This window comes from Pseudophryne corroboree, unplaced genomic scaffold, assembly GCF_028390025.1.
Source record: "Pseudophryne corroboree isolate aPseCor3 unplaced genomic scaffold, aPseCor3.hap2 scaffold_773, whole genome shotgun sequence".
Taxonomy (NCBI): Eukaryota; Metazoa; Chordata; class Amphibia; order Anura; family Myobatrachidae; genus Pseudophryne; species Pseudophryne corroboree.
The window spans coordinates 51,725-69,727 of record NW_026970352.1 but is presented as its reverse complement, the minus strand read 5'-3'; the positions used below and the strand labels follow the sequence as shown (position 1 = coordinate 69,727).

Below are 18,003 nucleotides of genomic sequence, written 5' to 3'. Positions count from 1 at the left end.
TAGAGACACATACGGTTTCTAAGCACTTCAAAATCAAGCATGCATGTAAACCTTGTCATTTTAAGTCCTTTTGGGGCATCCAAACTATAAAACCAACCCCACGTAATAAAGAAACTGAAGTCACCTTATCCAAAACGGAGATGAAGTGGATTTATAAACTGAAAACTCTAGTACCTTTGGGCCTCAATAGTGATTTTAAACTGAAGTGGTTTTTATGAAAACATTTTTAATTAATTAATTTTTTTTATTAATTAAATGTTTTAATTAACTTTTTTTAATAATTGTATTTTAATTTCTTGCGAAAGAATAATTTTTAAATCGTTTAAATGATTTAGTGGATCTCCGTTAAAGGACTAATTCCGTGTTAAGATCTACCTCATCTCTTCTTTGTAATTATTTATCTCAATCCCATTTAATGTAGATGTTTACATGTGTTTTATAAGAATGTAATATTGATTTCTTATTTTTGAGATATGGATCAAACATGTTGCCGATCATTTGTTATTGAAAACGGGAAATGGAACGCAAGTCACGCTAGTCGTGACACGCAGACGTCACTTCCGGTAATGCCACTTCCGGGATTGTGAAGTGAAGCGCAAACGTCACTTCCGGTGATGTGTACGTGACGGCCGGGAGGACTTCAATGAATCAAACAGCTGTGTCCATTCTCCTAAATCAGTGTGCTATTTAAAGGTTGCTAAGTTGTGCTGTCCCTCACGCTTCTGAAGAAGGATAAATGATCCGAAAGCGCTTAAGCCTGTGGGACCTATCTGTGCGGCATTTACGGAGGATCCGGAGGACACACTTGACAGTTTTGGGACACCTTTAGTTACCGGGACTTTGGGTGACTATATCTCCACACTGTCCGCTGCAGTTTTCTGGATATCTTCTGTTATATGCTGTTTTTTAACCTTTGTTTGTGAGTGCGTCTTGTATTAAATTTATTTTAAATCATATACACAGACGGTATTGCACTATCATTATTTTCTATTTAAGCTTCTTATGGGAACACATTTAAGAAGTAAAAACCAGCCAGAATGAGATTCTGCTTACTACATGCAAATTTACCAGCTATACTATCCCATTGTTAATCAATCTGGAGCTGGAACTATTCTATCAAATTTATTGTGTAAGCCTTTCCTTGACCATCTAAATCTTGTTGTGATAAGGTTGCGCCACTTGGTTTCACTAATTTTGGGTGTATATTATTTGGCTGCAGTCAAAATCCTACACATGGTAAATACACAATGAAGGAAGTATATGTATTTACTGTAGTTCTTGTAATATTACCTTCTCCTTGGATTGTGTGAACCTGCTGCTGCTTACTTGAAAATTACTGTTTTTGGCCCAGACCTCTTTGAATTCTATAGCATCTGCAATCCTGACCTTGCTTGATCAGTGGAGGAATATACAGATGTGTCCACATACACCTTTCCAATAGCCTGTCACGTATGGCACAGTTTAGCATGCCATGGACTCAGAGATTTAGCTATGTTTTGTGATTTTTCTTTATTGGCTTCTTTAACATACTACTTTATACATATTATTATGGCAAACAAAAATTCTAAAATCCATCCACTCGCTACTCGTAAAAAAAAGTTAGCTGTGCTATACATGACGCTCCAACTGTAGCAAAATATATAAGGTGAAAGTGGTCACATCTGTAGCGCAGAGTCCTGTACTGCAGGTGCTCTTCTTGAGACTGTGAGTGAAATGATCCAACCTTATGTAGTCAGCAGAGGACAGGTACACACACCATTTCCATTTCTGAGGAGTCTGGTCAGAAGTGGTCTTCATGGAAGAATTGGGGCCAAAAAGTTATACCTTTGATGTGGAAACTATGCAATCAGCTTCACTATTTATGAAAACATAGGAACTGGGGTACAGAAAAATGGCAGCAGGCGCTCTAGACTGATGATTCAAATGTTGAAATATTTGGCAGTAACAGAAGGCAGATTGTTCACTAAAGGGCTGGAGAGCAGTACAATAATGAGCGTCTGTAGGCAACAGAGAAGCACAGTGGATGCCTTTTGCAGAATATGGACTGCATTTCAGCAAATGGTGTCCTGAATGCTGATTAATACAGACAGGTACTTCTTCAGCATCATGACTATCTGGGATTACGTAATGAGACTGAAGTATTTGAGCAAGCCTACATCCACAGTAAATCTGTATCCAATAACTTAAAAAACCTCCACTGTGAGGAGCAATCAAGTATAAAAATCTACCAAGAAAAGACTACAGTCCTTCAAATGGATCTAAATACAATGTATAAATTCACAGATCCAATTCCTTCCCCTTTCGGATAATCCCCAGTGCATCCAGAGGCCTACGTATGTAGCACAGAAAAGCACATGATTAGGTATTTATCATATCATTTCAAACTCTTTGTACCTAAGCATAGTGTATTTATATAAACCATTTGGTCTCAAAATCTGCATTTAACCCCTGTGGGTACAAAGTCCTCATAGTATATAATTTTCATTTCAAGTTTGGCCAGTGCAGTTTCTGCATCTCGAGTTCTTCAATGTGGTTTAGCTATCTTAATGTCACATATATTTCTCAATTCCTTAATGTCACAGTTATGTTTGTCTTGGAAATGTGCAGAAACGCTATGCCTATCATATCCCTTCCTAATGTTACGATTATATTCATTCAGCCGCTCCTTTAATGATCTACTTGTACTATATGTCCAACATATTGTAGAGCGCAACTGCATTTTAATAAATACACATTTTTGCTCCTACATGTAATAAAATCATTGATTTTTTCTTTTTTATTGTTTACATTTGAAACATATTCAGTAATTTTACTTTCTGTTTTGCACATAATGCGCAAATTTTGATCCCAGTGGGACTATTATATCGGAAGTCTAGTGAGAGTCAGGAACACTAATACAGTTTAACAATCATTTATTTACAATACCATTGACAAGAATTCAAATATACTTATCCACGTTCCTTAAGGTAGTTATATAGGATGGTCAGAGTCCTAGCATAAGGTGTAGTCCCAGGGAGCCTTCTGTCGCTGCATAGCTCATAGGTCTTGTCAGTCAAAGGAATCCTATTGCCAATCTCAGGTCTCAATGGAGGCTGCTATCAGTATGACATGACCCTCTATTTAACCTAGAATTCTAGGAGGTGATCAAAGGATCATATCTCTATACACATGTCATTGGAGTCCCTGGTCACTCGTACAATATTGTGAAATCTGTTGTTGTATTGTATTCTAATGTAAGACAAATAGCCTTTTACCTTTGCGTATTTTAGATGTCTAGGCCACTTGATCAAAGGTAAACATCTATTTGTTGACCACGAATAGACATATTGGGGTATATGCAATTGCGGTCGAATTCCCGAAATTGTCGAAAAACTGGACTTTTTCGCCAAAGAAAAAAAATCGACAATGCAATTCAGTACTTTCCGTCAAAAAAACGGACTTTCAAAATTCGACTTTTGGAAATTCGACATTTGTCAAATTCGAAATTTCTGCAATGGTACAAATGCGGCAATTCGACAAAAGTATATTCAATTGAAGTTTGGAAATTCGACAACAGTGCTTTTAGACAGTAAATTCGTCATTTTCAATCCGCCACACTTTGGTGGGGTAATTGAATAAAACATTTTTAAAACATGTTTTTTTTGGTGTTTTTTTTTTATTGGTAATAGCATATCTATTTATATTAGAAGGGATTAGGTACTTGGATTGTCTTTTTTGTAGGCACAAGTATTATTTATATATTTAAAAAAAATATATATATATATTTTTTTAGATGGAATGGTAAAATCCCGGAAAAAAATGGCGTGGGGTCCCCCCTCCAAAGCATAACCAGCCTCGGGCTCTTCGAGCTGGTCCTGGTTCTAAAAATCCAGGGAAAAAATGGACAGGAGATCCCCCGTATTTTTAAAATCAGCACCGGGCTCTGCGCCTGGTGCTGGTGCAAAAAAAAAAACGGGGGACAAAAAGAGTAGGGGTCCCCCTGGTACCTGTAGTACTACTGGAAAAAAAATACCCAAATAACCTTCAGCCAATCAGCGAGCGCAACGTCCTGGCACTCTGCTGATTGGCTGCGCGTCTGAGCTGTCAGACAGCGCATCGCAAAGCCTCTCCATTATATTCAATGGTGGGAACTTTGCGGTTAGCGGTGAGGTCACCTGCGGTCAGCGACTGACCGCGGGTAACCCCACCGCTGACGGCAAAGTTCCCACCATTGAAAGTAATGGAGGGAGCTGTGCGATGCGCTGTCTGACAGCTCAGACGCGCATACAGCCAATCAGGTGAGTGCCACGAAGTAGCGCTTCCTGATTGGCTGAAGGGACCTCTGTGACAGCAGTCACGTGGGGTCCCGGAATTCAGGGAAAAGGGTCCCATGTGTAAACATGGGACCCCTTTCAGTCCGGCTTGGTCGGGTGTTCGTTTTTCTTTTTGCCAAGTACGAGGATTTATATCTGGACACTGGATTGAGATGAGTATAATTTTATTTACAGGTACCCCGGATCGTCGGATCAGGAGACGTTGGAGTCGGCATGTCAACATAGGTAAGTATGTGTGTGTCAGCAGGTGTGAAATAAAGTTTTACTCTCAAGGTGTGTGTCTCCTGTTTTTATTTGGGTATTTTTTTTCCAGTAGTACTACAGGTACCAGCGGGCCCGTTTTTCTCCAACATGCTGGTACTTGTGGTTCTCCAAGTACCAGCTTGCGGGGGAGGCTTGCTGGGACTTGTAGTACTACAGGAAAAAAACAATATTCTTGACAACTACTCAAGGCTATCAGCCCCCATCCGCAGCCCTTGTATGGAAGGGACAGCCTCAGGCTTCACCCCTGGCCCTTGGGTGGCTGGGGGGGACCCCTTGATTGAAGGGGTCCCCACTCCCCCAGGGTACCCCGGCCAGGGGTGTCTAGTTGGATATTTAATGCCACGGCCGCAGGGCGCTGTATAAAAGTGACCCCCGGCTGTGCATTATCTGTCCAGCTAGTGGAGCCCGATGCTGGTGTAAAAAATATGGGGGACCCCTACTCTTTTTGTCCCCCATATTTTTTGCACCAGCAACAGGAACAGAGCCCGGTGCTGGTTTTAAAAATACTGGTGATCCCCTGTCCATTTTTTTCCCGAATTTTTAGAACCAGGACCAGCTCGAAGAGCCCGAGGCTGGTTATGCTTTGGAGGGGGGACCCCACGCAATTTTTTTGGGGTTTTTTCCAGTTTTTTACCGTTTTTTTTAAAAATCAGATCAAAATCCGTCAAATCGGCCGTTTTTCGACAGCGGGACTGTCTAATCCGTTTTTCATTGAATATGGTGAATTTCGGCACCCACTTGCCAGAATTCAATGGTCGAATTGTGTCGAATAAAAATACGGGCGAAAAATTTCAGCGATTCGCCGCTAATTGCATATACCCCATTGTCTGGCACACATTCTCTGTATGCTCCCAGTGTGACTAGGTGGACGGATCATGCTGACTACGCTGGAATGCGATGGAGCCGCATCAGATGAGCGTGGCTCCATCTGTACAAAAAAGTTACTAACAGGGACATGATACAAACTACCGGATATTAGTGTGAATGGGGAATTACAACTCTTGCAGCAAATCAAAAATGCTGCAAGACTGGGGAAGGTACTAATCATTAGTGATTTTAACTATCTGGATATAAATTGGAAAACCAAATCAGATGATACAGCCAGGGAAAACAAGTTCTTAACAATGCTAAAAAATCATTATTTGTCTCAAGTAATCTAAGAACCAACTAGACTAAGGACTATACTGGATCTGGTACTAACTAATAATGTGGCGATAATATCAAATACTAAAGTAGGGGAGACCTTGGGAAAAAGCGATCATAATACAGAATGGTTACATTCGACAATAGTTTCAAAAACAGCTCTATATGGGCACAACTAAGATCTTAAACTTTAGAAAAGCAAAATTCAAAATGCTGAAACATACACTAAAGGAAATTAATTGGAAAACTATGGGGGTTATTCAGAGTTGATCACAGCAGCAAAGCTGTTATCAGGTGGGCAAAACCATGTGCACTGCGGGTGTGGCAGATATAACATTTGCAGAGATAGTTAGGTTTGGATGGGTTATTTTGTTTTTGTGCAGGGTAAATACTGTCTGCAATTTAGATTTCAGTTTTAACACCCCCCACCTAAATCTAACTCTCTCTACACATGTTATACCTTCCCCCGCTGCAGTGCACATGGTTTTGCTCAACTGCTAATAAATTTGCTGCTGCAATCAACACTGAATTAGGCCCTTTGTTTCATTTTAAGGATCCAGATGAAATGTGGGAGGCTTTCAAAACTTTACTGAATAAGAACATTGAAAAGTTCATTCCCATGTGCAGCAAACGTAGGAGTAGTAAATTCAAACCAATGTGGCTTTATAAAAGGATAAGGTACAAATAAATTAAAATAGGCATGCGTTCAAATCATTTAAATCCACCGGGAAGGCAGAATCATTCCAATAATACAAAGAATGTAACATAAAATGAAAAAAGGAATCAGAGCTGCTAAAATTGAAAACAATTAAAGTACTGTATATAAACAGTGAAAGGTTAAAAAAGGGGAACATAGGACCATTATAGGGTGAGTTGGGTGTCTTGATTAATGAGGACAAAGAAAACGATGAATTATTTAACTTTTTTTTCATAGGTATTTACTAGAGAGGTTCAGTTTGTTGGAGTAATGCACAACAAAAGCCATGATAAGGTCCCGTTGCTAAGTGCTTTGTTAAATGAGTAAGTAGTCCAGGAGAGACTAAGTAAAATTAAGATAAATAAATCTCCAGGTCCTGATGGTCTTCATCCAAAGATTCTTATGGAGCTTCACTCAGAATTAGCAAAGCCTTTATATTTGATTTTCTATGATACAATTCCATCAGTCTTGGAACCAAAGGGCTGGTGTATAGCAGAGGAAGTCCCAATATTTAAAAAGGGAACTAAAACTCATCCCGGAAATTATAGACTTGTAAGTTTGACAAATATAATGGGAAAAATATTGGCAGGTACATTATAATAAGGTATAGCATACAGGAGTTCTTGGAGACCTCCAAAGTTATTAATAGGAACCACCACGGTTTTGTGAGGAATAGGTATTGTCAGACTAACTTAATTAGTGTACAGTATATGAAAAAGTAAGTGATAATGTAGATCAGAGAAAGCAGTACTGGAACTGATGTCAGACACCCACCCTGCAAACGCTTGGACACACCTGTGTTTTTTCAAATATTCCCAGAAAATGGTCAGTTGACACTCACAAACACCTTCTTCCTGTCAATCTCCTTGCAATCGGCCGTGCGAATGGATTCTTCGTATAATCCATCGCCCAGCAACTATCCGCTTTGTACTCGTATAATGCACCTATGCATTGCGGTGCATACGCATGTGCAGTTCTGAACTGATCGCAGCGCAGCAAAAATCCAAGTGTGTGATCAGGTCTGAATGATCCCTAATGTGTACATTTCTGGGGTTATACTATAAAAAAGATATCATGGAACTTGAAAAGGTTCTGAGGCGAGCCACCAAATTGATTAAGGGGTTAGAGGAACTGGAATATGAGTAAATGCTTGCTAGGTTAGATATGTTTACACTCAAAAAGAGGCATCTAAGAGGAGAAATTATTGATACTTACAAATTTATAGCGGGACAATACAAAGAGCTATCAGGCGATTTAAAAAAAATCTGTACACTGAACACGCGGTCACCCTCTGATGTTAGAGGAGAAAAACATTTTATACCCAATGCAGGACAGGACTCTTCACAGTAAGTGCAGTAAGGATTTGGAATTCTCTGCCAGAAAATGTAGTATTAGTGGAATCAGTCAATATGTTTAAAAATGGATTAGATAAATTTCCTAACCAAAAGAAATATCCCAGTATTTAGCATTTAAAAAAGAACATATTTGAGAAATATTGTGAATTACAGTTTTTAGTTAAACTTATTAACATAGCTACACCAGGGTCATTATAGGGGTATGGGACTCAGGGTGGACAGTGTCTAGGTTGACACCCAATAGGTTGACACCTATTGGTCTACAGTGGCTAGGTCGACACTTGAAATATGTCGACATGAACAAGGTCGGCAAGAAAAAATGTTGACAAGTTTTGATGTTTTTTGTGTTGTTTTCTTCGTAAAGTGATGAGGAACCTCAATTAGTGCCCCGTGTCCCTTCGCATGACTCTCTTCACTTCGGGCAAGGTGCTTCGCTATGCTACCGCTGTGCTCGGCACAGGTTACAGGTCCCAATTGTAGTCCACATGGAAAAAAACAAAGAGGAATTTTGACATGGATTGGGTCTCTATATTATTGTGCATCTTTATTAGTTGCTTTATTACCACATACTGGTATCTTACACAACAACCATCCCTCTGGCATCATGGGCTGAATCAGGAGAGCCGGTTACTTCACTCATGTTTATAAATGTCATTATATTTATCAGCCAAATTGCCCAATATTGTGCTCTGGTGCTATCTATTGCATAGTAATAGATTACGTTTGATGTTTATAAGTATAAATATGTGCTCTATTCAGCTCATTAAGCTGCTGCTGGTGCTCTGATTGTTCCTGCAGGGTTATCTCAGTCAGGTGATGAATTGTATTGTGTAGGTGGGAGCAGAACATATCATAACCATGGTCACCCATTTTTGATACTTCTACACTGCCCCATATGTTTTTGGGTACTCAAAAAGTCATCACTAACAATTTCCTATTATTAGAAAGAGCTTAGAAATCAAAATTGATCATCTAAGATCAGTCTAAACAGTTTGGGATTTGGGGTTTGATTTGGAGTTCGATTTAGAGTTCAATATCAAATTGAACTTTCTTAAATTAGGGGATTTCATGTTGGTCTATGGGAAAACATTGATATTTTTAAGAAATGTGATTTCTATTGGGATATGAGTTGAATCTGTCTTTATTATTGACATTTTATTTGGTCTTTAATAAATCAACTAAAACCCACATTGAATGGAAATCAAATTGAAACAGAATGCTAAATCACTTAAATCACCAAAATCCAACTTTAGTAAATTTGGCCCTTGGTTTCAAAATATTTGGAAAAAAAGATGTATTAGCACCTCGACTTTTAAAAACCAGCATCAGGCTCCACTAGTCCACAGCCAAGTGTCACAACTGAGGGCTGAGGCTGACTGAGGGAAGCCTCAGATGTAGGGGCTGGCATGTAGGTGAACCATTGAGATTGAGATTAGGTTCCTAGACATACAGGATGTTAGAACACCATAAACCCGAAGGCGTGACCACAACAATGGAGTAAAATATAACAGTCAGTTTATTGAACACACAGTATAAATCTTGGCAATGAGAAATCCTCAACAGTGAGTGCAGAATGAAAATGCCGTACAGTTCCTGGGAATGTAACTGGTATTTGAGACTGTGGCTATGCAGAACAAGAAAACAAAGTCCTTTCCAAAATCCGGAGTTGGAAAGTCCGTGGCCACAGCTAACTGCTGTAATGAGGAATGAGCAAGTACTGCACAGTAGGTGGCAGACAGGAGACTGGGATAGGCACTGATACACTGAGGTTGAAAAGCTGTAGGTAGGATTGCCAGAGACTACTGGACGAAACTGGTGTGAGGAAAGATGTGCTGAACTCACCACTGGAGCAACAGTTCGATGGTGAGCATCGATAGATACTGTGGTCCGATGTTGTGTGGAATGATATGCAGGATGATATATGAATACCGCTGGAGATGATATGATGCACCGCTGTAGGCAGATGGTAACACCAATCCCTGCTGGAGGCTGAAAGCGATGTAAGTGACATGCTGGAAGCTTGAAGCCAGTGACACTTTACCACAGAAGCTAGTGAACGATGCTGTAGATAATGGAAGCAATAACGATACCAGGACACCACTGGAAGCTGGAGGCAGAATAGAACCAATGCTAGAAGCCGATGTCAGGACCGCAGCAGTAGAAAGCCAGGAAGCAGAGCTGGAACACTGCAGGATTCAGGCTGCACCGCAGGATGGTGATTGCTGCCGGTATTTTGTAGAAGCTGAATCACAGGAGCTGGAATATCTGGAAAGTCAAGCTGAGAATTCACCAATCAGGAGAGACATGTATGCAGGATTGACAACCAAAGCACTGACGATTATTCAGCCCTGGAGCAGGATATTTGTACTAGCTGATGAGCAAGGATTGGCTGGATAATTAAGGCAGAGTCCAGACTGCAGAGGATAGGCTGAAAACAACATGTGATGAAAAACAAACATGGCTGCGCCCATGTTTGAAACTGGAGGGAAAGTCTTTGTACTTACATGTGAGAACCGGCAGTAATGGCGGCGGAGGCCGTGCATGGTAGGAGACGCCGTACTTTAAACAAATGGATATTTTGTATAATGTGGCCGATGTACCGAGGAGCAAACTTCATACTTGGAACTCTTAAACTCAGATTTTTAGTAGACAGCCAAATACGGTCACCTGGTTTGAGGGCTGGAATTGCTCTACCCTTCTTGTCTGCAAACTTTTTGTACCTTGAGGAAGCTTTCAAGAGAGCTGTCTGGATATTCTTCCAGTTTTTAGAAAACTGACAAAAGGCGACATCAGCTGCAGGTACTGCTGTTGCTGGAAGCGGTTGAAACTCTGGAACCTTTGGATGGAGACCGTAACTGGCAAAGAATGGCGTAGAAGAGGATGAAGAGTGGTACTGGTTATTATGACATAATTCGGCCCATGGAAGAAGATGAATCCAGTTGTCTTGAGAAGATGATATTTAAATTCAGAGGAAGGACTCCAAGTCCTGATTCACCCTTTCGGTTTGCCCATTTGTTTGGGGGTGATAAGCGGTGGAAAACTTTAGCTTGACTTGGAGTGGTGAACACAGACTTCGCCAGAATTTGGCTACGATCTGGACACCTCTATCAGAGATAATCTCTTCTGGAAGACCATGTAGTCTGAAAATTTCTTGAATAAAAACTTGAGCCAGCTTGGAAGCTGATGGAAGACCGGTGAGAGAAACGAAGTGATCCATCTTGGTGAACCGGTCAACTGCAACCCAGATGTATTATATTTGTTACATTCAGGAAGATCTGAAATAAAGTCCATAGATAAATGGGTCCATGGGCGATGAGGAAACGACAAGGGTACCAGTTGTCCAGCGGGCAACTGGCGAGGTACCTTGTGCTGGGCACATTTAGGGCAGGATGCGATAAACTCTGCAGTGTCTTTCTTCAGGGTCGGCCACCAGTATGATCTGGAAATCAATTTAAAGGTTTTCTAAATACCCGCATGTCTGGAGAAGTGAAAGGAATGCACCCACTGCAAGAGCTTCCTTCTAAGGGACGGTTTCACATAGCTTTTCCGTGGCGGATGCATAGAGTCCACTCTCTCAGCGGAGAATACCACTGGATCGAGAATGGGATATTTACCAGTAGACTCAGACTAATTTTCTTGCTCCCAGGAGCGGGAAAGAGCATCAGCCTTACGATTCTGTGACCCTGGACAAAATGAAAGTTTAAAGTCAAACCTGGAAAAGAAGAGTGCCCATCTGGCTTGACGAGAGTAGAGGCATTGGGTGGCATTTAAGTACAGAAGGTTCTTGTGGTCTGTGTGGATAGTGATGGTATGAGAAGCTCCCTCCAGTAGATATCTCCATTCTTCATGAGCGAGTTTAATAGCTAAAAGTTCTTGATCACCAATGGCATAATTACGCTCAGCAGACGAGAACTTCTGTGAGAAGAAGCCATAGGGATGTAAGTGGCCATCCTCGTCTGTTTGAGAGAGCACAGCGCCGACTCTGACTGAAGAGGCATCCACCTCTAAGGTGAAGGGTGAGCTGGTATTAATCTTTTTCAGAACTGGAGTGGAGACAAACTTCTGTTTTAGTAGATAAAAAGCTTGAGTAACTTCTTCCGACCACTTGGAGGGATTAGCACCTATTCTTGTAAGAGCAGTGAGAGGTGCTACAATAGTAGAGAAGCCCCGAATGAACCTCCTGTAATAATTGGTAAACCCCAGAAATCTTTGAACACCCTTGAGAGTTGTGGGTATTCGCCAATCATGGATAGCCTGAAGTTTCTCAGGATCCATCTCTAATCTGGAACCGGACACGGTGTACCCCAGAAACGGAATTGACTTGACCTTGAACACACATTTTTCCAATTTACAATAGAGATGGTTGGCACGGAGATGGGACAGAACTTCCTTGACCCAATGATGATGCTCCTTTTTGTCATTAGCAAAGATAAAAATATCATTGAGGTAGACCACAACATGTCGGTAGAGGACATCACAAAAAATGTTGTTCACAAAATGTTGGAATACTGCTGGAGCATTACTTAGTCCAAAAGGCATGATGAGGTACTCGTAATGTCCATCACGGGCGTTAAACGCGATCGTTTACTCGTCACCCTTACGGATACGTATGAGATTGTATGCACCCCTCAGGTCCAACTTGGAAAAGATGGTGGCTCCACTGACACGATAAAAAAGCTCGGAGATAAGAGGCAAAGGATACTGATTTTTCACTGCGATGTCGTTGAGCCCACAGTAGTCAATACAGGGTCGCAGACCACCATCTTTCTTTTTCACAAAGAAGAAGCCTGTGCCAACCGGTGAGGAGGAAGGTAGAATGAAACCTTTGGCAAGGTTTCCTTTTATATACTCTTCCATGGAGTGTGTCTATGGAAGCGACAACGGATAGGTGCATCCTCGAGGTGGAGACTTCCCTGGAATGAGATCAATGGGACAATCCCACTCCCTGTGAGGAGGAAGAATATCTGCAGAGAATTTACTAAAAACATCAGTGAAATCTTGGTACGGTGAAACATCTGTAGACTTGGAAGAAGAGGTGCAAGCTGGAAGTACCTTTTTATAAGACAAGTCTCTGAACAGGAAGGACTCCATGTAAAGATATGTGTAATCTTTCAATCAGTTTGTGGATTATGGAGACGAAGCCATAGAAGGCCTAGAACCACAGGATGCATGGCTTTTGGAATGATCAGAATAGATATCAACTCAGAGTGAAGAGCTCCTAACTTCAGACGGATAGGCAGGTTCTTAAGATTAATGACTGAGTCGGAAATCCTGCTGCAATCCACCACAGTCAGGCATATGGAGGATGAGAGTCTCTCGGTGGGTAGGGACCACTGCTCAACAAATTCCGCAGTCACAAAGTTTCCGGCTGCTCCAGAATCCAACAGAGCGATGAGATTCCTGGAGCGCTGAGATGCCTGAAGAGAAACTGGAAGGTTACAGTTACATAAAGATTGAGAGGAATTAATTACTCCTAGCTGACCCTCTCCTTGATTGGCTAGGATTTGGAGTTTCCCTGACGCTTCGGACAAGCGTTGATGACATGAGATGGAGCAGTACAATATAGACACAGGTGTTCTGATAAGCGTCTTCTATGCTCTGCAGGAGACAGACGAGAGTATGTTGTACTGCATGGGCTCATCTTTGGGTGGAGATAACTGACGAGGAGGTATAACACTGGAGGTTTTAAGAAGTGTGGACCATCATCGTTCAATTGCCCTTTCACAGAATCTGAGATGAACTTTGATGCATAGGGATATGAGCTCATCAATTTCAGGAGGTAAGTCTCTAGTAGCAAGCTCATCTTTAATTCGCTCAGAAAACCCTTGCCAGAAAGCTGTGTAGAGAGCGTCATCATTCCATGAGAGTTTACATGAAATGATCTGGAATTGTACTAAATATTGACTGACTGTACATGTTCCCTGATGTAGCTGGAATAGATCAGTGGAGGCAGATGTCACATGTCCTGGCTCGTAGAACATGCGCCTGAAGGTTGCCACGAAAATTGTATAGGAAGAAATCAGGACATCAGACTTCTCCCATAGAGGTGAGTCCCAATCCAGAGCAGGACCACTGAGGAGGGAGATGATGTAGGTAACCTTGGTGAGGTCGGTTGGAAAGTTGTCATGCTGCAACTCAAAGTGAATTTCACACTGGTTTAGAAAACCTTGACAGGCTTCAGGGGAACCATCAAACTTGGCTTGTGTCAGCAGATGAAGACGAGGAGCAGAAACGGGACTTGTGGGTGGGGTTACCACCAAAGGTACTGTAGTCGGCACACTGAACGCCCCTGGACCACAGAGGGTTGTTTGAATCCCATCCAGCCAGGAGGAGAGGTCCTGGAGACAGCAAATCACTTGCCTCCTGATGTTCTAAACGGGCTGCAAGTTGTTTTATCAGGCTGATAGCTTGGCCCTGGTCTCTGGCTGTATCCATATGGTCAGTGCTTACTGTCACAACTGAGGGCTGAGGATGACTGAGGGAAGCCTCAGATGCAAAAGCTGGCATGTAGGTGAACCGTTGAGATGAGATTAGTTTGCTAGACATACAGGATGTTAGAACACCATGAACCTGAAGGCGTGACCACAACAACGGAGTAAAATTAAACAGTCAATTTATTGAACACACAGTATACATCTTGGCAATAAGATATCCTCAACAGTGAGTGCAGAATGAAAATGCAGTACAGTTCCTGGGAATGCAACTGGTATTTGAGACTGTGGCTATGCAGAACAAGATAACAAAGTCCTTTCCAAAATCCGGAGTTGGAAAGTCTGTGGCCACAGCTAACCGCTGTATTGAGGAACGAGCAAGTACTGCCCAGTAGGTGGTAGACAGGAGACTGGGATAGGCACTGATACACTGAGGTTGAAGAGATGTAGGTAGGATTGCCAGAGACTACCGGACGGAACTGGTGTGAGGAAAGATGTGCTTAACTCACCACTGGAGCAACAGTTCGATGGTGAGCATTGATGGATACTGTGGTCCGATGTTGTGTGGAATGATATGCAGGACGATATATGAATACTGCTGGAGATGATATGAAGCACCGCTGTAGGCAGATGGTAACACCAATCACTGCTGGAAGCTGAAAGCGATGTAAGTGACATGCTGGAAGCTTGAAGCCAGTGACACTTTACCACAGAATAACAAAAGAACAATACTTTGAAAAATTGTGCGCACTAGGTAGAAGTGCAGCTGAACAATTCACACATAAATGTGCACCCAAAAACACATTTAGATTAGTACATTTGGAAGAAGATAGTGTGAACAGATAATAGCGCTCTCCAACCACCATGAAAAAGGAGAAGACCTTTTGTCAGTGCAACAATAATAATAAAAACAAATCACCCTATTAATGGATGAAATAAATGCCAGTGGAATAGTCATAGGCATCCAGCTCAGTCCTTATAGAATAGTCGATCATCCGTTCTTATATCTTTTCTGAATAGCCGTGAACACCTGAAAAAAAGTATCTCTCTAGTCCCTGTTGCAAGGGACAAATTGAGAGATACTTATAAGGAACAGATATAGTGTAGACGTCCTTAAAATAAAGACAACTTTTTATTCTTTCAAGGTTCCACTTACAGAAAGACAAAATTAAAACAGCATAACATATACTCAGTGGGATATATCACCAATCCAGATGGCACAAGAAAGGGGGGAAACCTCTGACACCCGATGTATGTGGTGAGGATGGGTCCCGGTTCCGGATACACGGCTCCCAATACAAGAGGTCCTCCCAGGAGATTGGATCAGCCCACGAGACACACAGCAGACACGAGCCACGCTCTACGCGTTTCGGACCGTTGGTCCTTCGTCAGAAGCGTGGTTTAAAATGGCTTGAGTCCCCTTATTTAAACCCTACAAACGAGTGTCCTCAGCTGGGGTTCATTGCCGCTAATCGGCAAAAAAACCCGGTGACGCGCTTCCGTTCTCGGACGCGTTACCGGAAGCGGAAGTCCTCTGCGGTCCATATGCGTTCCACCAATGCCGGAAATGTCCTCCTTCGTGCGTTCCACTCGATGATCAGTCGCACAATTCTTTCAGCAAGGTGGTATACAATGTCCATAGCAGAAAAAAGTCCACAAGCCCTAGGGCTCAGTCCAGGTATATACAAAAAATAGAATAATAAACAAGTATAAATAAACCATAACAGTTAGTTTACAAATTAAAATTAGTTAAGGTAAGAAACATTTGAGTTCAAATTCACCGTTTAGGCCCCTCGGAACAAGGGTCCCCAAACGGTGAATCCACCTCATCTCAGCCTGTGCCAGTCTTTTTTCTATATCTCTGGTTCTCCAGACTGGGAGGATCAACTGAATAGCACAGAAAATTTTTAAAAAACATTCCTTAGTGTTATGGATTTTTTTTAAATGTGAAGAAACTGTGTGGGTTTCTAGGCCTTTGCGTATATTGTAGATGTGTTCAGCCCATCTCACCTTGGCACATCTACTTGTTCTCCCAACATAAAACAAACCACATGCACACTCCAGGATGTATACAACATTTCTGGAGTGGCACGTGATGAATTCCCTTATTGGGTATACCTGGCCATTCACTTTAAATTCAGTTATTTTTCTCAAAGGGGATTTCACAGTCTTACACATCAGGCAGTCGCCGCAACGGTGAAAACCCTTAGTCCTTATGCTTTGCCTGGACTCGCTCTCTACACTGCTCCTAACCAGTTGGTCCTTTAGAGATGGTGCCCTTCTATATACGAAGACAGGCTTCTCTGGTAACAGGGGTCCGAGAATTGCATCTTGTTTGAGGATGTTCCAATTGGATCGGAACACCCGCTCTATTCTCTTGTGTGACTGATTGAATTGGCTGATGAAGGCCCACTGGAATTTCCCATTATTCGACTCTTTTGATTTACATTTGGTTTCCAATAAAGTGTTTCTCTCTATATTGGATACTCTTGATCTTGCTTTATCCAATAAACTGGTGGAGTATCCTTTCTTGATGAAACGGTTCGAAATCTCATCAAACTGTTGATCACAGATATGTATATCCGTGCAGTTCCTCTTAATTCTTGCAAACTGGCTGAAGGGAATCCCATCCAGCTAGTTCGCATGGTGCTCACTCGTTCTATCTATAAAGCCATTAGAGTCTGTGCTCTTCCTATATGTTTTGGTATTGACCTTCCCATTGGCAATATAGATACTCAAATCTAAAAAAGAAACCTCCATGTCACTGATGGTGAAAGTAAACTTGATTGACATGTCATTAGTGTTAAGCTCATCACAAAAAAGTTGAAGGGAAGCATTATCCCCCCTCCACACAAAAAACACGTCGTCAATATAACGCTGCCATGACACCAGGCCCGACCCCAGCTCACCACCGGGCCAGATGTATGTTTCCTCCCAGTAGGCCATGAACAAATTTGCATAGCTGGGGGCGAACCTGGTGCCCATGGCAGTGCCGACACGTTGCAAATAAAACGTACCATCAAAATTAAATAATTATTCAGTAAAATAAATTTGATACTGTCCAGAATAAACTCTTTCAATATTTCGCTCATAGAGCTGGAGTTCAAAAAGTAGGAAACCGCAGTGAGACCTTGGTGTAGATCTATTATTGTGTACAATGTACACACATCTGCTGTACATAGAACATCATTTTCTTCCCATTTATATGACGTTAATCTTCTCAACATATCTCCAGTATCTTTTAAGAAAGCTCTGGTAGACTGTACCAATGGCTGAAGATGATAATCCACCATTGCCGACAAATTGCTTGTTAGGCTGTTACACCCGGAGACAATTGGTCGACCTGGGGGGTGGAGGGGGTCCTTGTGGACCTTTGGAAGGACATATAGAGTAGGAATAGATGGATCTGAGATATTAAGGTAGACAAATTCTTTATCTGTGATTGCCTTCATGTCTAAAGCCTTTGTACATAGGTCGGACAATGCTTTGGCAATCTTTGATGTAGGATCAGACTACAACTTAAGGTAAGTTTTATCGTTCATTAAGTTGCCTATAGATTTCTTGCATATAGGCTTCCCTATTCATAAGGACCACCCCTCCACCCTTGTCCGCGGGCTTAACAATTAATTCCTTGTCATTTTTAAGATTCTTAACTGCCAGGAATTCTTTTTTGGTAAGATTAAGTCTCTTATTTTTTCTCATATTATCCGTCACGATGACTTTCTCTATTTCGTCACACACTACTTTATTGAAAGTGTCCAGACAACTTCCCTTAGCATGTAAGGGATAGAATGTGGAAG

General features: G+C 41.7%; 1 protein-coding gene across 1 annotated transcript in view; it reads right to left on the bottom strand.

The window, feature by feature from the left end:
- The window catches only part of LOC135040833 (vomeronasal type-2 receptor 26-like), a gene marked incomplete at its 5' end in the record, with an annotated part of 133,138 nt that overhangs the window by 75,998 nt on the left and 39,137 nt on the right, over positions 1-18,003 (bottom strand). The window lies entirely within an intron of this gene.